At 45.1% G+C, this 19,477-nt stretch overlaps 1 protein-coding gene and 1 long non-coding RNA gene across 8 annotated transcripts in view; one reads left to right on the top strand and one right to left on the bottom strand.

Annotated features, from left to right (window-relative positions):
- The window catches only part of LOC128336613 (ankyrin repeat and fibronectin type-III domain-containing protein 1-like), a 427,021-nt gene that overhangs the window by 211,705 nt on the left and 195,839 nt on the right, over positions 1 to 19,477 (top strand). The window lies entirely within an intron of this gene.
- On the bottom strand, positions 2,474 to 10,604 carry LOC128336615 (uncharacterized). The gene is made up of 3 exons (XR_008312023.1): positions 10,382 to 10,604; positions 2,861 to 2,934; positions 2,474 to 2,733 (listed from the first exon to the last, which is right to left on the bottom strand). It is a non-coding gene; the product is annotated as an uncharacterized LOC128336615 (long non-coding RNA).

Raw genomic sequence — 19,477 nt, 5'->3', positions numbered from 1 at the left:
TCTTATGATTTAAATGAGCATGTTTGAGAGTGATGCCACAAGCAACATCAAATACAGGATACAATAATATCTGTTAAATACCAAAATATTGCTAAGGTTCTACTTTTTGTCTTCTGACAAGTGACTTTTTTCCCCTTTGTAATTTGCAGTTAGCTTCAAAGCATAAGGTTGCTGGTCCGAATTCCTGCTGGTACTGTATTGGGCAACAGCAATATAGGAAGATGCTGAAAGGCATCATCTCAGACTGCGCGGGAGGAGGCAATGGCAAACCCCTCCTGTATTCTGCCAAAAGAAAACCACAGGGCTCTGTGGGCGCCAGGAGTCGAAATCGACTTGATGGCGCACTTTATTTTACTTACCAGCTAGATGTTTTTAATCTTTTAAATGCTTTTAATTGTTAATTGATTTAATCTTTTAAATGATTTTAATTGTAAACCTCCCAGAGACGCAAGTTTTGGGCGGTATAGAATTTTTTTTAAAAATAGATAGGCTCTCCACTAGGGGGTGCTCATGGTGTGGGCCACTGTGGCAGTTTCTAACAATAATTCAACCCCATAGGCTGGTAAAGTTGCCTTATATTTAGAGGTCCCCCTCCCCCACGGTATCCTTCTATTTTAAATTTCCCTTCCTGTAACCCTTGATTCTTTTTGGAGAATATTTACTGTGGACTTACTTGAGTGAATTTGGTTTGCTGTCCCTTCTATGGCTGATATTTACTAGTTTTTGAAAATGTGGAATGCAATCATTCCCTCGTAGTCTAGTGTTCCTGAATTCCCTCTGCTGTGTGGCTTGGAACACCATTTCTTGTCTGCTGTGTGTGAGGAAAGCTCCTAATGTGGACATTATGCAAAATGAGCTCCCTCTAGAGCCTCAGACCTTTACTTTTCAAAGAAAACCTTATAGAGTGCCTTCTTCTGTATGATCCCCTTTGCACGTTGAGGTCATCTGAAGAGGTCCATCTCCAGTTACCACCGGTACATCTGGTGGCGACTCGGAACCGGGCCTTCTCTGTAGCTGCTCCTGGCCTATGGAATGCACTCCCAGCAGATAACTGTAGTTTGGGCTTATTGTTGGCCTTCAAGAGAGCCCTAAAGACTTGCTTGTTTGGCCTGGCCTTCCAAGGTTTCTAAATTGTTTTTTAAGAAGTATTTTAATTGGTTTTAAATGGCTTTAATTGTTTTTGCATTGTTTTTAGCATTGTCTTAAATAGTGTGTGTTTTTATGTCTCTTAAATTTGTTGTGCACCCAGAGCCTTTGGACGGGGTGGTTTATAAATGTAATAAATAAATAATAAAAATTGTTAGATGTCAGAACAGAAGTGGCAATCGTTTGGGTGCTAGCTCTTCTGGCGGAGCCTAAGTAACTGTATTCCTGGAACGGAAACCTATAAGTACGCCTTCCTCTTGGCTTTTCACAGCATAGTTTAAAACAGGGCTGCAGAAATCCACTAGTCTGTGAGGAGTGAAAGATGGTGCCTGACGAGTGAAAAAAATCCTGGTGAGCAATGTAGCAACATAGCTTGACAAGTAAAATATTTTGCCTGGCTGATAAGCTGAGCCAACATTTCTTCACCTCTGGTTTAAAAACAACACAAACATGGTTTAGGGGTAGGCAGCAGGTGGCTCTCCAGATGTTGCTGAACTACAATTCCCATCATCCTCAGCTGTAATAAATTGTGACTGGGGGTGATGGGAGTTGTAGTTGGGCAACATCTGGAGAGCCACACGGCACGTTGTCAACCCCTACTTTAAACGCTTTTTAGAAGAGACAATGTTATCTCTGTTTTCGGTGAGGTGGAAGATATTAGACCCACAGAAATACACATCTTTCTTATTAGGCTGGTGCTAGAGTTGACCTCTGACAGCAGTATATTAACTTTAAAAATCAAATATGAGGAAATGGTGCTATCTCCATTTTAGAGTTGGGTGTTCAGAGATGGACTTATCCTCGGTTTCTTTGGAAGCACAGATTTTCCAGATTTTTTTTAAAAGGAGAAAATCCTGAAAAACATCCCCAAGTCTCCCTCAAATGTTTAACTGTGTTAATGCACTTTTTTCAGTGCTGCAAACTGTAACTGAAAGTGAAGTCAAAAAATGGGAAGAAATGATGCTTGCTAAAATATTAAAGGGACATTTATTAATGTATTGTTAAATACATTAAAAGATAATACCGCACTGCCTTGCATTAAAAGTAATCCCAGGGTGGTTCACAACATATTAAAACAATACAAATTATGCATTAAATTACTGTAACTATTGAGAAGAATACACTTGACTAAGATATGTTTCAGCAAATGTACAAGGAGTGATGTTCTCCAAATGAATAGAAAATAAAACTAGAACCAAAGCAAGAAGTCCAAAACCAAGTGAGTGTTTATAGTAGAAAATATAATGCAGTGGTGTGTGATGGCAACCGTAAATACCAAACTGGGGGGGGGGGGAGATGGAGACATGGAGGGACATATTTTCATGTCTCAGACTTCTTTATCAAGTTGTTCTTTGGCAAGTAGATGCTTGGCAAGAATAAATTTTAGGACAGCATAAGTAATTGGTCTGGACCAAATGTATTATGACATGGGTCATGGACATTTTTGTATATTTTAATATTCACAATATGATATTTGCATGCAACTTCCATTATAACAGTGGGCCACAGGCCATGACTGCTGAAGATGTTGCTTGTCTTCTTCCACCATATAATTTCTGTAATTCTCAGACCTCAAAGAAGGGGTTTCTAAAAGATTATAAAGATAAATATTGGTTAGCTGGGGTAACATGTTAAACCAAACCCATACATTGCTTTGGTATGTTTATCTTCGTGTTGGCAAGGCAGAATGACATCATCGAAACATGGGGCATACCATGAAGAATTAGCTGATGCAAAGATTCTCATAGTGGTGCCCCTTGTGGCATTTCTTCCTGTTGGTCATGTGGCCTGATAAAAATAAATAAAAAGATGGGCATGAGGGATGGAACATAGGAAGCTGCCATATACCACCGAGTCAGACCCTTAGTCCATCTAGCTCAGTATTGTCAACGCTACACAGACAGGCAGCAGGTTTTCCCAGGTGGCAGGCAGGAATCTCTCTCAGCCCTATCTTGGAGATGCTGCCAGGGAGGGAACTGGGAACCTTCTGATGCTCTTCCTAGAGTGGGCCCATCCCTTCAGGGGAATATCTTATAGTGCTCACTCAGGTAGACTCTCATTCATATGCAAACCAGGGTGGACCCTGCTTAGCTAAGGGGAGAATTCATGCTTGCTTCCACAAGACCAGCTCCCCTGGGTGCTTGTTAAAACTAGGACTGGGTGTATGTGCATGGTTTGCAATCTCAGGCTTAATATAAACAGAATAGGGGAGTTGTTTTTCAGGGAGTGTGCTATTGTGCCTCCTTTCAAATGTATTTGTTTTCCAGTGGGCCTGGCAGTATGCTGCTTGAAACTGCATTTTTTGGCCTCAGTCAGAAACCATATTTATTGTGAGTAGATGAGGTATTGCAATATTGGAAACTGTGCATTGATGGGGCAGTTAGCTTGTTTCTAGATCATGTGAACCAGCCCCATGTACAGTATATACTTTTATGTGGGCATGCCAAATTGCATCATATGAAAGCACGACAGTGTTTCTCATGATGTTATACTGGTTATTTGTTGTATGTTCTAGATCAGATGTTCTAGAAAAAACAGTTTGTGCAGACATATCCAGAAAGAGCACCATGGCAAATAACTGTGCTGTTTCTGAGCTGCGATTTTTTAATGCCGCTCACGTGCAAGCCCTTTGGCTTCATCCTCTTTAAAATACATGGCATCTCTTTGTGTCAAGTGACTCTCTGTCTCTCTTGGGTCCCTTGAGCTGGCTGTAGTGGGAAGTTGTGGGCATTCCTCTAGGATTTGTTTATCTTCTCTGTTCCATCTTATTTGTTTGTTATTTCTCTGTGTAAACCGCCCTGAGCCATTTTTGGAAGGGCGGTATAGAAATCGAAATAATAATAATAGCTCTGTTCCAGGATCCCTGTTCACGTGTGCTGCTGGTTCATACTATATACTTGGTAGCTGATATGAAGCTGCGTTCATATGAAGCTGTGTTTGGTTTGCAAAGGTGCTGGGGGAGAGAAGCTCGTGAGATGGGGGTGGGGGGAGAGGGGAGGTTTCTTCTTGCATTTATGGAACATGCAGTGAATTCCTAGAGGGTGGGATCATGCAAGGGTATAATCCTCGAATGAGCTCATGCACGAAACATTCCGATTATTCGTGCGATTCTAGCTGATTGCTGAACACCGGTTGTAGATTCCCTAGTAGTTATGCACAGTTGTCATTTCCATGCATTCCACGGTTAAAGGCTGATCAGGTTTCTTCTTTCGCAACCCCACTGAGCTAGCCAGGGGAACAGTTCTGGCAAAATGACTAACTGTTCTCCAGAATCTTTCTGCTCACCTCATTTTACTTCTTTTGTTCACTCCTTACTTTTCTTGGCTTTTCTTTTCTTTTTACGGCCAAGGGGAGTTTTTGTTTTGTTTTGCACCACTATGGCAATTTCAGCTGTGAAAGTAGAATTGTTTTAAAAAGCTGAAGGGTATTTTTTTGAGTTATACATTCCTCTGTTTCTGTATTATTAAAAGGATCACTGTGATAGCATTGGTTGTGTTAAAATGGAATTGAAATAGGTACCACTGGTTCCATAAATGCACATGGGCATGCTTAAAGCTTGTTTTTTCACTTGTGAGTAGGAGAGACAGAGTTAGAAGCATGAAACCTCCCTTGTACCTCTGATGGAGAATTGGTACTGCACAGCCTGTGTGAGCTTGGCCGAAATTGGGGTCCCAAAGGAAATGTGGAACTTGAAAACAAAGCTCTTATTAGGAGGCAAACAAATAGTGGATCTCTATATAGGAAGATGCTGAAGACATCATCTCAGACTGCACGGGAGATGGCAATGGCAAATCCCTCCTGTATTCTACTAAAGACAACCACAGGGCTCTGTGGGCACCAAGAGTCGACACAGACTCTATGGCACACTTTGCTTTTACAAAGATCCATCTTGCTCTCATTTGACCCTGCACGTTCCTGTTGTACTGGGAATGGATGTCCAAATCTGCTGAATTTGAACTGAGAATATTTTTGGTTGTATGCAGGTGCCTGGGTGAGCCACTCCAAGCTGCAGAAATAAAGGAAAGTGGTAAAAGACCTTTCTATTTGTAGGTTGCTTCTGCAGGTCACTCATTGCTCTTCCTAACTATAAATAGTTACAGTTCATACCTGGGCCTTTAATTGGGAGCGATCATTAGCTCTGGCCTTGTTTGTTTGTTTTTCTTCTTTCTCTGCTTCATTGCTTGAAACTTCTTGGCCTGCTTTCCTGTGGCTCCCTTGCATCCCATGTGGATGGAAACTCATCTAGTGAATTCACTTTACTTTTTGTCCCTTGATGTTTAATCTAGGGCGAGCCATGCTCAGCTCGATTAGTTACATCACCAGATAAGCAGTTAATGGGTCCTGAATCTGGCAGGACTGTCAACAAGCATCTAGTTCATTATTGTTTACACTGACTGGCAGCAGCTCTCTAGCATTTCAGACAGAGTTTAAACTTACACCAATATTCCCCAGACACTGGAAAACAAAGGTATCTCCCCCCCTGCTGCCCCCTGAATTAAAATTGGAGGCATGCTTATACCAGAAATGTTTGTAATGTAAGATCCTTAAGAGAGAGATCTGTGTATTCTAGGGGGTGAGAGAAGTGGGAGAGACCCTTTGTCATTTGGGCACTCTTGGTATGCCATACCAGTGGCAAGGGATGGGTATTATAGTACCAATCATGACTTCTCATCTTAATAAAGAGTGTGCAGGTCTCTGTGGCACATGTGGGCTGAGCTTGAAATCACAAATGTGTGTAGGAAAACAAGAGTTACTAGCTAGCAGAAGAGCAGCTCAGTACTTGAGAACATTGCAAACCTAGAAATTCAGTATTTTTTCTGATGTTTTAAAGTTGCGCATTTGTTGCTTGCACCTGTTACTTACTGGGAACATATTATATTAATATTTCGAATGCACAGCAGCCTCAGAGTTGCTTTGTGCAGTGCAGCTTCTTTAAAATGCCCACCCTGTGCCACTTGCATAGAGAGGTTTATGTGATCGCCACCATAGTTCTGCATTCAACTTTGAGCCATTTTGAATTGTACTCAGATAGATAGATAGCCTCCCCTGGTGTGATTATAATCTTGCACATTAATGCTCTGTTTTTAGCTGCCGGTGCCTAGGTTGCGTGCTTAAAATGATCATTTGTGAATTGTAATGATTCAGAGTTCTGTACTCCAGATAAGTTGCTTATGAACCTGTTTTGTACCATTGTATATTCAATACTACACAATCCATGGGAAACATGTCCTTTTGTTTCATAGCCATTGCATCCAAATTCTATGCATTGTAAGGGCAAAGTGTGTTGTCGAATCAATGTCAACTCCTGGCACCCACAGAGCCCTGTGGTTTTCTTTGGTAGAACACAGGAGGGGTTGACCATTGCCTCCTCCCACGCAGTATGAGATGATGCCTTTCAGCATCTTCCTATCTCGCTGCTGCCCAATAGAGGTGTGTATTCCCTTGTAATTCTTTGCCAGTGTGAAGCCAGCTTTTTCTCCTGCAGATTCTGATTCCACAATCACTCTTGAAAAGCTAAAATTGAGTAATGTATTAATAAGCTATGTTTTCTACTGTCAACCAGCATCCGAAGCCCAAACAAAATTATAATTGATATTCCATGAGTAAGGAACATAGGAAGCTGCCTTATACCGAGTCATATCATTGGTATTGTCTGCACAGACTGGCAGTGGCTTCTCCAAGGTTGCAGGCCAGGAGTCTTTCCCAGCCCTACCAAGGAGCTTTTCCACACACTGCTTCAGCTCTGAGCCAATTCGAATAAGAATCGGGGCATTACAGAAGAGGCAGCTTCCTATTTGCCTCTTAAAAGCTTGCACCTCAAAAGTGTGACTGGCAGGTGCTCTCCCTTTATCCCCCAAAGGCAACTGAAATACAGGGTTGGGTGTTTTTTTTTTTACGCTGGACACAAAAGCCGGCTAAGCTTAAACGAAATCTCCACCAAGAATTGTGAATTTTGCAGGTGGTTTCCCCAAATGCTTGTCAATATTCTTCACACCTAACTTTTGATGCTTGTTCCCATGATAGAACACTGTTGGAACTGACTTAATACGCAGTGTCACAAAGCTTGAGTGAGGAATAATGGGGTACAGGCAAACAATCCGGCAAATTAGATAGTTTCCCAACAGTGTTGGCCCACAGGTGCCTATCTGGCAAGATTTTCCACCTGCCTGCAGTTATGTGGCATGAAAAGCTGAGGTGGGGTAAGAGCACCTTCCTTATGAGGCAAGGCTACAACACCTGGGGCTTTGTAGTTTAGGAAAAAGATGACTGCTGGGAGACATGATGGAGTTTTATAAAATTATGCATGGTGTGGGGAAAGTGGATAGAGAGAAATTCTTCTCCCTCTCCCGTAACACTAGAACCAGGGGTCATCCCATGAAATTGATTCCCGGGAAATCTAGGACCAACAAACTGAAGTACTTTTTCACACAACGCATAATCCACTTGTGGAATTCTCTACCCCGAGATGTGGTGACAGCCAGCAACCTGGATGGCTTTAAGAGGGGTCTGGATAACTTCATGGAGGAGAGGTCTATCAACGGCTACTAGTCTGAGGGCTGTGGGCCACCTCCAGCCTCCAAGGCAGGATGCCTCTGAGTACCAGTTGCAGGGGAGTAACAGCAGGGGAGAGGGCATGCCCCTTTCAACTCCTACCTGTAGGCTCCCAGTGGCATCTGGTGGGCCACTGTGTGAAACAGGATGCTGGACTAGATGGGCCTTGGGCCTGATCCAGCAGGGCTGTTCCTATGTTCTTATGGGTACTGGAGTGAGGAAACGCCCCCCCCCCCCCAAGCTGCTATAATTTTCAGTGTGGCGGTATCATGCTTGTACGAATTCCTCGAAGTTAGAGCAGATGACACTGACTTAGTTCATGCTGCAGTACAGATGGCTCAAACAGACTTACGGGAAACGATCAGTGCACACTCACCTCCTGTCTCTGTTGGCTAAATTTTATAGGACTGTGTAGCTGTATGGAGGTCAGAGTGTTGAAACGTCTTCCTTCCTTCTCAATAACCATGCACTCTTGGACCATTTCTCCAAATGCCTCGACACTGTTGTATGCAGCAGTGCTTGGGAACGGCAGAGTCGGGGGGGAACAGCGTCAGTCCAGCAGCTGTAAGATGTTGCCCTCTCTCTGTCAGCTGGAACAGGTGGGCCGGCCACTCAAGTAAGCACATGAGAGGTTTGGGTGGAAGTGAAGATGGACGGCAGCCTTGATGCCAGTTCATGTTGTCATGCTTGGCACGTGGGCTAAAGTTTGTCTCCTTCAAGTATACGTCACTGCCCTGAGTAAAAGGGAGCAGGTGTGGTGGGGGCAAATTTGTGTGGCAGTAATGCAGGAAATTGGAGAACCGGCCATTCTAGCGTCATTTGAAGAATACGCCAGAGACGCAGAGATCTTCTGACCTAACTGCACATTTCCATTTGTGTGGGAACTGGTGGACTGTAATAGATTGATTCCCCCCACCCCACCCCATCCCTCCTGAGGATCTCAGAGAGAATATTGTGCAAAGCTGGGAAGGCATTATCAGGTATAGCTGAGTCCATGTTCACTCTGCAAAACAAGTCGATTCATCTATTGCGTGATTGGGGCCCCGTGTCCCCCCACCTTCTCCAATTTAAATAGCAGTGTTGTAGGACCCTATTCTGGATTGAGTCCACAGTGTCTTTGTAAATTTATGATAAGTAGTTTTATATAGTATAAGCTGGTCAGCGACTGTAATAAAGTTATTTGATTTGACACCACAGCATGGATGAAGTGGGGCTTTAATCTCTCCTCACCCCCCAACCCCAGTCCTGATGCAAAAGGCCCCTCATACCTGCGATTTGATCTAAAAATGACACTCTAATTGAAACCAATTAGAGCTCTCTCTTCATGGAGAACAGCAGTTGTGGAGGGCTCATCGGTAGGGGTCAAGAAATCATCGTCAGATGGTTCCTCAAGATATGTTGGTATTACTCACCAGGACTTCTTTCATTTCTCAGGCATCATTTTTCACTTGCCACAGACTAGTAGACTTGTGGATTTCCTGAGCCCTGCTAATCTGGATCAAGACCACGGACTAAGGTCCCCCTCCCCCATACTGCAGTCACAGTCCAGATTGGGGTCTCATGTGGCTGCTATTTATGTTTGAAACAATCACGTACCCAGGCCTCAGCCATGTGATAGGGGTAGTTTGGCCCTGAAAGAGCATTCCTCTTCTCCAAGCCCTGTATCATTCCCATTGGTCTTCACTCTTTCCCCTCCTACACAGTCTTACTGTTCATGTGGCAGTTCTGGCCATAAACCTAGGACTAAATTTTGCTGATGGCACTGTGCGGTAAGCCTAGAAGCAGCCTCTTCTCTTCGCTGAATGATTCCTAGCTGCCTATAAGGTGCTTAATTAATAATCATCTTATAGGAACAGCAGAGGTGCTGAGCAGGTGCCTGACTGGAATGGGTACTATGTGCTGTTCCAGAATTGATTTGTTTTGGTGTAAACCAGCAGTGTGATGCTGATGAAATAGTAAGATCAACCTCGAAGCACTAAGGGTCGTGGCAGGGTGGTGTGTGTGTGTGTGTGTGTGAGTGAGAGAGAGAGAGAGAGCATCTTTTCTGATGCATTAACAGCCTGTTCCCAACCCCTTCCTAAATCCCTTTGCCTGGGAACTTCCTTGATATTTGCTTGTATCAATGCCTATTCTGCAGTGACCTCACAATCCTACCCACGACAGCAGGCTGAGGCGATATCACAACCCTGTCTGCCCGCCTGCCAGGAGTGGGTGCCAGACAGTGGAGTGGCAGCACCAGTTTCAGAGGGAAACTATTTAACTGAATCATAATGGAGTGGAGTCAAAAGCCTAGGCAGCATTAAAGAGAAACAGTTGTAAATGTAATGGTTTTAGATGTTTGCTTTTTATGTCACAGCCGCTTTTAAGACCTGGCTAACTCCCTGGTTATGAAAGTAGTCAATCAGAAGAGCAACTGGCCCGTTGCACCCTCCTGATAGGGTGATGGTGGTGATGGGGAACTGTGGAGATGTTGGAGGTCCAGTGATCCACAAATGTAGGCTTAGCTTCACTAGTCAGCCATTATTTGTGCTCGCCACCAATCCCCTCTCTGCCCTCAGATCCTTTTCTGGCACACGGGCAGAGGGCTTAGGACAGAAGTGGGTCTTCTCTCATTTGTACGGGGAGATGGAGATGGTAAGAAACAATCAACTACTGTTCAGAAAGGACTCCTGCTGTTTCTTACCTTCTCAAATATGGCAGTGGAAATGAGACCTCTGGAGAGGAGATTTGTGTGGTGCTGAGTGTTCTGTTCGCCAGAGGGCTGGGGGCAACCGGAGCTGGCAGTTGGGTTTGTAGAAGCCCGTGCAGTTCGATAGTAAAGGGAGTTGGGGATAAGAGTGCAAACTGGCGGTTCGTTGAGGGGAAGGGGGGAGATTGTCAGTAATCTTGTTGTGTTTCCAGGCGATGAAAGCAGTCACTCAGAAGAGCAACTGGTCTTATGAACCTTCGCAGGGGGCACTTGTAGATGGTCTAGACCAGGGATTCTCAACGTTGGGTCCCCAGATGTTCTTGGACTTCAACTCCCACAATCCCCAACCAAAGGCCACTGGGGCTGGGGATTATGGGAGTTGAAGTCCAATAGCATCTGGGGACCCAACGTTGAGAATCCCTGGTCTAGACTGGGCTCCCAGTCTCCATAATCCCTATCTGTGGCATACTTTAGCCTGCATTGGTCTCTGCCAGTCAGTACATCTGACCAGCACAGATCATGTAGTGCACTGTTTAACTTTCAGTAGGTGATCATGAAGGTACCCGACACATGCTCTCTCAGTCGTGCCCTACAGCCAGGGAAGTTGCTACCTTGGCACCTCATGTCTGTTTAATTACCCCCAGCCCTACCAGAAAGTTCCAACTTTTAATCACATGTGTAATATACATTTCTCCAAGAAGTTCAGGGCAGTGCACATGGAGCCATCTTGTTTTACCCTTGAGGCCAATCAGTTAGTTTTGTTGATGAGCAAGGACTTGAACTTGGGGTTCCCACATCTTAACTCAAGATTATAGCCACTCTATTAGTCTTGGACTCATACTATGGTCTCTCTTCCTTTCTCTTCTGTTAGGAACATAGGAAGCTGCCTTATGCTGAGTCAGATTATTGGTCCACCTAGCTGAGTATTATCTACCCTGACTGGTAGCAGCTCTCCAAGGTTTCAGTCAGGAGATTGACCAGCCCTACCTGGAGATGCTGCCAGGGATTGAACCTGGAATCTTCTACATGCAAGTATGCAGATGCTCTTCCACTGATCTATCACCCCATTCCCAAGGGTAATATCTTGCAGTGCTCACATGTAGCCTCCCATCCAAACGCAAACCAAGGCAGCCCCCACTTAGCTAAGGGGACAGTTCATGCTGGCTACTGCAAGACCAGCTCTCCTCCTGGTGTTAGTGTCCCTTGGCCTGATTGTGGTCATAGGAAACACAGCCATCATCTGCCTAGTGGTGATATTTGGAATTCTCTCATCAATAGCCTGCAGTTGCAGCACACTGCTTTCCCAGCGAGCTGATAAGGCCTCCTCTTTGGGGTGCCGTGACCCACAGAGAGTCCAGTCTAGCACTAGCATGTGGCGCGTGTTTCTTGGTGTCCGACAGAAGTGTGACAGCCCCCACCACGCTTTGCTGCAGCCTGACTTGAAAGGGTGCTAAAAGAGTGTCTACTAGCGGCCACATGAAGGCCTCTTTTACGCCGGCTGCAAACTGCTTGTGACAGTTACCACGAGGGGTGAGATTAAAAACAGATGAACCTGGCTTTCACTAAATGCCTGATTGGGCCAGAATAGCTCTCTCGGGGAGTTGATTGTCTGGAAACGGCTCTGCTATGACTCTGCTCTCGTGTGCTCAGCCTTGTCACCGTGGGCATATCCGAATGAACAATAAAACAGTCGGGTGAGGTTCTGTCCGGCTGCAGCAGCCGGGCAAGGCATCCTGGGAGGAGTGTGTGTGTGTGTGGGGGGGGATCCCTCCAGCTGGGGTGGGTGCAGTGGGGAGTTCTTAGGCCCTGCGCCCTGACCCAGCCCTCCTCCTCCCTCCTCTCATTCCTCACCCGCTCCAGTTAACTGGAAAAGACGTTTCTAATTTGAAAAAGGCGGCTTGTCGAATGCGTGGCGCCTGCCTTTAAGAGGCTTTTGAGAGTTGTCTTCTTTGCTGATGTGAAAATACGGCTTTCTCTTATTGAGATAAATTAAGGACACATTTTATACATCAGCCGATGAAGCAGAATGCTTCAGATCTTTGCTCTTCCATCTCGATAAGCTTGCAGGTGGGGCTCATTGTATTCCCTTGTGTGGGCACGGCAGCCTGGCTTTCGGTCTGATCTCAGAGGGCTGAACGCACCCCAGATCAGCCTGGATCGCTCAGAGGCTCAGCTCCGTGCCAGCCTCATACCTCACTCCGCAGGCAGCAGCAGTGCCTATCTGTCAACAAACACCTGCCACCTTGTCCCTGTGGAATGGAGTCCTTCTGCTTCTTATCTGGTCCCCAAAGCTTGTAGCCGGCCCCTCATATCTCCAGCTGAATCTGAGACAGCTGGACTGATCTTGTTGGGCTGCGGAACTCCGCTCTGCGGGTTTGTGAATTTCCCCTTGGGCTAGTGTTGCAGCGTCAGGTCTCTGCCTTGCCAGCCAGTGGCCATTTGACTTGAGTAGGCTGCTGTAAACGAGAAGGCTCCCCGGCTTTGCTCCAAGTGACTTTGGCCTGTAAAAGCGGCAACAGTAAAGCTGTCGAGAATAGGCTGGTGGCAATCTGGAAATTCCGCCGCAGCTGACAACTGCAGCTGAGGATGGCTTGTAAAGCCTTCGATTTTCTGAAGAGGCTTTGAAGAGAGACAAATGCCTTGTGGCAGACCCGAGTGCTGTAATGTCCTGGGATTTCCATCCTCAGGCAATGGCTTTGTGGGGATTAGACCATTGCTTGGGAACTGCCTGCCTTCCCACTCCCTTCAGCTTGTATATTTTCCATCTCTGGATTCAAGTTCCCCGGAGAGGCGCCATCTTGGTGCCTGTGCTGCTAATCAGGGATTGAGGTATGTGCTGGGGGTGGGGGTGGGGGTGGGGAAGGTGAAGGGAAGCCACTGTTCTCTTGGAAGTGTCTTTGCAGCTAGTGGCGGTTGCTCGGGAAGCCATGGACACAGCTGCTCTGCAACCCTTTGCTAGGGCTGTGGAAATCAGTGCTGAGGGAGACCTGTTGGGGCACTCTCCTTGCTGGTGTGCATTATTAATTAAAGGCCAATTTCCACTGACGTTCTTGGAAAGGCGCTGCAGCATAGCAGGCCAAACATCCCACCTCATTAGTTCCCTTGGGGAGCCCAGAGTGACGCAAGGATGGACCTGCTCCCTTGTTTTTCTGGCCACGTCGAGGCTCTTATTTCAGGTTCTTCCTCTTGGCCACAGCAGTTCAAAACCAGTGGGGGTACTGGGCAGGGCTTGAGGAGGGAAAACCGGGGAGGTAACCTAGGAAAACCCTAGGATTATGGCTTGCACTCATTTCTGGGTTGTTCACGGCCCTGTTTTGATTGGGTCCTTGCGTGACCACATCTATGATTTGTAGGGCTCTGTAGGAGTCTGGCAGGTGAAAACTGCACGGTCCACTAGATTTTTAGGCTGTCAGCCACAGCTGAGATTTAAGGCTAAAGTCAGTGTTTCATTCTGAATGATAAGGGATCCACAGCAAATGATAAAACAGCAAATGGAAAATCACCATGGGATTCTTATTTGTTGATAGTAGTGCAGCTGTACATGTGAATGTTCTTTCAGTTGTGTGTGAATCTCTCCCTACCCCTCCACCTTGAATGTTGTTGTTGTCCTGTTAATACAGTGGCCTACAGGACTGCAGTATGGAGGGAACTGGCAGGTTCACCCACTGTGGCTGAGGAATGAGAGAGCACAGAGTTCCCCATTTCCCTGCAGCCATTTTCCACAATGTGATGTTTTTGAAAATGTCCATCATGTGAAATATGCCAAGACCAACATTCTTGGCAATAGTGCCCCCCTTGCTCAATCTCAATTAGCTTCTTGGTCCCTGGTTAGGGATAGCATTTGTGGCACTGGGCTTCTGAATTGGGCAAGATATGCCCTTGAAAAATACCCCCTGCCCTGTTTTCTTGTTCCCATTTTCCACCTAGCAAATAGTTCTCTCCTTCTTACCTGAATTAAAATGAGTCAAAAATCTCAAGGGTGGGACCAGGGATCATCACATCCTGCAAAAAGAAAAGTACCAAACAAATTATTTTCCTACATTTTCTCTGCCAAGGCTGGAAAAATCCCAATGCAGGAAACTTGGTTGCCTAGGTTTCTAAATAGTTGTTGTTGCTTTTGCTTCCTACATAAGTAAAATACAGGCTCCTTGCATGTAGAAGATCAGCACACAGGAACATAGGAAGCTGCCATATACTGAGTCAGACCATTGGTCCATGTAGCTCAGTATTGTCTACACAGACTGTCAGCGGTTTCTCCAAGGTTACAGGCAGGAGTTTCTCTCAGCCCTATCTTCGAAATGCTGCCAGGAAGGGAACTTGGAACCTTCTGCAGGCAAGCGCTCTTCCCAGAGCGGCTCCATCCCCTAAGGGGAATATCTTACAGAGCTCGCATGTGGTCTCATATTCAAATGCAAACCAAGGCAGATCTTGCTTAGCAAAGGGGACAAGTCAGGCTCACTACCACAAGGCCAACTTGCCTCCCCAGTTGCACATCCAACCAATATTATAGTGGGGAGAAAGTTCTGCCTCAGTCTTCTCTCTGATGTGTGGGCAAGGAATTTCTTGAATGTGGGGATTATTAAAAACGCAGTCGCTGAACTGCACCTGAAAGTGGCATCTTGTCCTGCAGTTGCTTCAACCTGTTAAAACTTAAGCCACGTTTTTGGTAAGGTACTCCATGGCTCTTTGTTACAACAAAGGAACAAATCAAGACTATCCCAGCTAACCTTTTGAATTGGGTATAGAAGGATTCTGCCGAAGGTGCAGATCAGTGCCAAGCATCAGCCGTGTAAACTCTGTGGTACTAACACTGTATTTCTGTTATTCTCAGTTTTACACTAGCTGAAGAGCTCTGATGTCTCAAATATTTTCAGAAGTGTTATAAATAGGTCTTATGTCCGGTACTTGTTTGGAAATAAATGTCTGGGCCTTCATTAGGCTCCTGTGGTTGTTTTTGAAGCGCCAGCCCTTGTTGTTCCAGGTAAAAGTGCATCATGCCTCAACAAGAACTTCCATAGAGAAGGAGCTTTGCTTGCAGCACCATAGTGATGATTCCATTTCAGAAATGTGAGTTGTCAGTATGAGCTGTTGCTGGCATCTGAACAGTCTCCATGAACCTTCCGCAGGGTGGTCCTCCTTTACCACAGGGTACTCCCATATGGGGAGCGCTTCCAACTCAAGCACTGGCAATGCTGGCTCCTACAGTCCCATGGCAAGCTGTCACCACATTCTTGCCGGTATAGTCGAGCCAAGGGCCTTTCAGTAAACCCTGTTGACTGCCCCAGTGCTTTGTGCTTTGGTTCTGCTGCCAGCTTCTCATTCAGACACTTAGTGATATTAATCCTGACGATTAGGTGTCGGTTTTATGAATGGGCGAGGACAGTGCCTCGGGAGACGATGTTTAGGTATTGATAACATGGGTCTCATTTTTGTCTGTGTGTGTGTGTGTGTGTGTGTGTGTGTGTGTGTATATATATATATATATATATATATATATATATATATATATATATATATATATGATCAACTTCAGGCAGTTTTGGATGATATTGATTTTCTAGATCGATTTCAAACTAGCTTCAGAGCAGGTTATGGGGTGGAGACAGCCTTGGTTGGCATGATGGATGATCTCTACCAAGGAATGGGTGGAGGGAGTGTGACTCAGTTTGTTCTTTTGGACCTTTCTGCGGCTTTCAATACTATCGGCCGTAGTATCCGCCTGAATCTCTTGGGGGATTTGGGAATAGGTGGCACTGCTTTGCAGTGGTTCCGTTCCTATCTCTCAGGGAGATTTCACATGTTGTCACTCTGAGACAGTTGCTCTCTGAAATGAGAGCTATTGTATGGTGTCCCTCAGGGCTCCATCCTATCTCCGATGCTTTTTAACATTTACATGAAACCGCTGTGTGAGAGCTTCAAGAGATTTGAAGCAGAGTCTTATCAATATGCTGATGACACCCAATTCTATTTCTCTATGACATCATCATCAGGAAATGGTATAGCCCTCCTAAATGCCTGCCTACAGGCAGTAATGGACTGGATGAGGGATAATAAATTGAAGCTGAATCCAAGCAAGATGAAAGTATTCATGGTTAGGGGTCATACTTCGAGCGACGTGATAGATCTTCCTGTTCTTAATGGGGTTGAATTCCCCCCAAAGGAACAGGTACATAGCTTGGGAGCTCTTCTGGTACCCGGACTCACTCTGGTTTCTCAGGTTGCGGCTATGGCCAGGAGTGCTTTCTATCAACTTTGGTTGATACGACAGTGGCATACGTTCCTTGAAGATAATGATCTCAGAAGTGTGATGCATTCTCCAGTACCTCTAAGCTTGACTACTGCAATGCGCTCTACATGGGTCTGCCTTTATATGTAGTTCAGAAACTTCAGTTGGTTCAAAATGCAGTGGCTAGATTGGTCTCTGGGGTGTCTCAGAAAGATCATATTATGTCTTTTAAAAAAGCAATTGCATTGGCTGCTAATAGTTTTCTGGGCAAAATACAAAGTGCTGGTAATTACCTTTGGAGCCCTAAATTGCTTAGGACCGGGTTACCTTGGAGAGTTCCTCCTTCTACATGATCATCGAGAGAGGTCCGTCTCCATATGCCACTGGCTCGTCTGGCGGTGACTCAGGAGCGGACCTTCTCTGTAGTCGCTCCTAGGCTGTGGAATGTGCTCCCTGTGGACATTTGTGGTTTAACATCTTTGCCAGCCTTCAAAAGAGTAGTTAAGAAACAGTTTTTTAAGCCAGACTTTTAGTAATCTCTGAATGTTTTAAATTTTAAATTCCTGTTTTAATAGCTAGGGTTTTTTTTGTCTTTGTTTTTGTAAACTGCCTGGAGCCTTTGGAGTCAGGCAGTATATGAATAAACAAACAGAATACCAACAATACAATTCATATATCCAAAACATCAAATGACCCAAAGTAATCCCCACCCCAAGGCCACGAATCAGTCCTTCTATCAACATCAGTTCTTGCAGCAACTGACAGAAATTTAGCCACCCCTATGGTCACCCTTGGAATTTTATCTATCAGTAGATATTTGGCATAGAATTGATTAGACTTGCCTCGCAGTCCTAGGCTATGCAGTCCATAGACCTAGGCTATGCAGGTAACCCCCAGCACCTTTATTTGAGCCCAGAAGCAAAATTGAAGATGTTACAAATGAGCCAAAATTGATATAGTGCTCGCTGCAGTTGACTTTTGTCAGTAGATGGATTGCAGTATCTTTTATTGCTTCCAAAGGTCAGCTTTATCAGTACTATGAGTATGTACATACATACCACCAATCAAAGTTCTCAAAGCAATTCATATAGACATAAATAAGAAAGGTGGCTCCCTGTCCCAAAAGGGCTCACAGTCTAAAAAAAAAACAACCACCATTGGAGGGATGCTGTGCTGGGGTTGGATAGGGATAGTTGCTCACTCCTTGCTAAATATAAGAAAATCACCACTTTTAAGGTGATTCTTTGCTCAGTTATTGACTCCATATAGAACACATTGCTATAGTCTAATTGGGAGACTAACAACACATGGATGGTGAGGGCTAGATTTTCCCTCCAGGAGGCTTGCAGCCAGCTATCCAGGAGCTGCTGACCACTGCTACCACCTGTAGATTCAGATCAACATGGGATGGGGCCGTAGCACAGGTGGACCTCCTTACTCGCGGATTCATCATCCTCTGTTTCTCGTATCCGTGGTTGGGGAAATGACACCTGACTTTGGCATAAGTTGTGGGGGGGAACCCCACATTGACCTTGTGTATCTGCAGGTTGGGGTGGCCGGAAATGACCACGGAGGTCATTTCCGGCCGCCATTTTAGGACTCAGAACCACAAAAAGGGGGGGAAGTGCAATTTTCAGCTTATTTTTGTCCATTTGGGCACATGACATGACTGAGGGAGCCGCAGAGACAGGTAATGAGCTCCCCCCACAAACATCAGCCAATTTTAACCATTTTTGGCTGACTTTGGGGCATTTTCAGGCAAAAATGGCCAACCGGGAACGTAACCCCCGCAATCCCTTAGGGATCAATGTTTCCTTATTCATGGTTTCCATATCCATGGTACAGTCATGGAACGGAACCCCCACGAATAAGGAGGTCTACCTGCATCTGTTTTGCATGCAGAAGGTCTTAGGTTCTTAGGTTCACTCTCTGGCATCCCCAACTGAGATCTCCATCAGTGTTCTCTCTAATTTTTTTCATCTGTGTGCGGAGTGAGTTTGTTCTGGGCAGAAGTATCAAGGCAGTGTTTGTGCATGTGAATTCAGAGTGGCGCTTTCCAAATTCAACCTGAGAAGAATCTAAAATTGACTGAGTGGACATCAAAAAATGTGTGAGCACGCGTGCATGCTTTAGCGGGAACACTGTTCTCCATCAAAATGGTAGATTGCTGATTGAGTGTCTAAAGCATAAGATATCTGGATCTTATGAGCGGAAGCATCTGCTCATTGCCAAGCTGTTCTACCATGATATTTCTGGCAGGGGAGAAAAAACGTGGTCCTTCCTCATTACTTGTTCTTATCAATGAACTAAGTGAAAGTTTATATGTGCAGGCCAACTTGTTTTTCCTTCATGCAGTACTTCCTGGTCTTTCCAGGGTTTCAGTGTCAAATATGGAATGGACTGTGTATGGGTATCCATCTGTGATCATGGAATTTACTACTGGCTTAGTCCACAATGACACTTTACTGTACAGTTCAGTAATCTGGGGCAACTGGAAGACTGTATGGAGAGGGTAAACCAACCCAAGGTCTTTTTTTAACAGCATTCAGTCATAATAGCTTGTGAGAAATAATGACATATTATTTTCTCTCCCTATAATCATTGTATTAAGCCTATAAGACAATCACAAGTTCTGAGTTGTGTAGTTTCATTTTACAAAGGTGATCCACTTTTCCGCCTCCATCCCCTGATCCCAGATGGAATTCTTTCTCATTCGTTCCTATGGGATTGATGGATTGGTGTGAGGTTGATGCATGGTGTGGAAAAAGTTGATAGAGGGACATTTTTCTCCCTCTCCCACAACACTAGAACTAGGGGTCATCCCATGAAATTGATTGCCAAGACATTTAGGACCAACAAAAGGA

The sequence above is a fragment of the Hemicordylus capensis genome, chromosome 13 (genome assembly GCF_027244095.1).
Source record: "Hemicordylus capensis ecotype Gifberg chromosome 13, rHemCap1.1.pri, whole genome shotgun sequence".
Taxonomy (NCBI): domain Eukaryota; kingdom Metazoa; phylum Chordata; class Lepidosauria; order Squamata; family Cordylidae; genus Hemicordylus; species Hemicordylus capensis.
Note: the sequence above shows the minus strand (reverse complement) of the source record. Positions and strands in the feature narration are given on the sequence as shown.